Source organism: Vigna radiata, chromosome 9 (assembly GCF_000741045.1).
Source record: "Vigna radiata var. radiata cultivar VC1973A chromosome 9, Vradiata_ver6, whole genome shotgun sequence".
Classification (NCBI taxonomy): domain Eukaryota; kingdom Viridiplantae; phylum Streptophyta; class Magnoliopsida; order Fabales; family Fabaceae; genus Vigna; species Vigna radiata.
The window spans coordinates 18568352-18570227 of NC_028359.1; positions in this window are offsets into that span (position 1 = coordinate 18568352).

The following is a 1876-nucleotide window of genomic DNA, read 5'->3' on the forward strand; positions in this document are numbered from 1 at the left end:
TGATTAACGACTGGACGTAGATTCTGTTGAATCGAACCAGTATAAAAATACTTGTGTGATTTTTCTATTCCTTACACTCATTTTATTTAACGCACATCAACTGTTTGGCTAATTTTCTGAAAGAAAATTATTTTTGTTAAAAAGGGCTAAAATCATTTTAACTGTGACCTATTACGCTTTACGCTCTCTCTGAGTATTATTTCCGCTACGCAATACTCTTCGGAAATTACCCCCTCCGATACCAGCAGTTTTCACACAACTGTTCAGCGCTGATAGTCCTCTAGCATACGATACTTGATCTTACCATTTTATATTACTTATGCGACTCGGTACACTTGTCGATTTGCTCCAACAGCAGGGTTGCCATCAATTCAATAAAAATCCTAATATTAGAAAATCACTTCCAAAAAAAAAAATCCACCTCACTATGCCTTAATGACTCAACGGTAGCCAATAAATGACATTTCACTCTCTAATTGCACATTTGGACATTTGGCCCTTATTTATTTAAACGACGTTTGCAAAACGGACTAAATTGAACACAAATTACGATCTTTAGGACTACATTGAACCCAAACAAAAAAATTAGGTCGAGGGTCAGTCATCCTTCCTTGCTCTGCTATCTTTCGATCGTCTAATCCTCTCCGAGAACGCAATCCACTCTAATGGCTTGTTGACCTGCAGAAGACAGTTTGACGCTCAAGTCAGATATGTTTCATAAAGAGGTCACTATTTTATTAGAATAGAAAATGATGTCTTTACCTGAACATCAATTGTATATTTATAGGGCTTGTGGCAGCCAAACACATTGATTAACCATTAACGCAATATATTTTTATGAAATCAAACCTAGAAATACTATATGTTAGTATAGCATAAGGCAATTTGACCCATTAATACCTGCTAATATACCTGTTAACTGCCCGTAAATGACCATTAACTCCGATAAATGTATTTCATATAGTACAATAACATTCATTTAATAGAGTAATTTATTAAACAAAATATTATACTCTTTTGATTTCATTAAAATTAAAAGAAAAGAAGAAAAATATGTAAGCTAAATCTTGAAATGGAAAAAGGTGTGAGGTGTAACATTCATCATCACCAACATGAGGATTCAGTAAGTGGCTATTCCATGTTCCATTCTCTAAGAGTCCATTACATGCTAAGTTCATCTTCTAATATCAAATTCAACATCTTGTCGAACCAAAGTTTATTTTTATTTTTTATTTAAAAAACTTGTTTAATTTTAAAAGTATTAAGTTTTGATTACAATAAAAACTAAAGCTTAATATCTTTAAAATAATATGTTAAATAAAAAATTATATTAAACTTGATATTAAGTTTCGATTGTTATCAGAACTCCTTAAAATTAAATAATATTTTTAAATGAGGAAGAGTCTTAAGCTTCATAGTATCTTTTTATAATTTGATTTTAGTTATAACCAATAAACGTTTTTTAAAAATATTTTTTGTTCTTTTTGTTTTCTCTTACATATTAAACTTTCACAACATATCATAGAATCAACATTGAAATAACACATTATATTTATCACACTCAAAATAAGTTGGAATCTAGATATAAGAATATAATATCATATTTGTATTATGCATTTTGCAAAAATTACTCTTAAATATTTAATGGACTTATAGGGAACTGGTGTAGAACTTTTGAATAGAGCTGTCAAAACGGGTAACCCGGCTCGACCCGGCCCGGCCCACCACGGGTTGGTCACTTAGTGAGTCAACCCAACCCGGCTCATTTATTAGCGAGCCAGAAAAACTTCAACCCGGCTCAACCCACCACGGGTTGGTGGGTAAACGGGTTGGCTCACTAGCCCATTTAATTACATTTTTCTTAAAATAAAAAAAA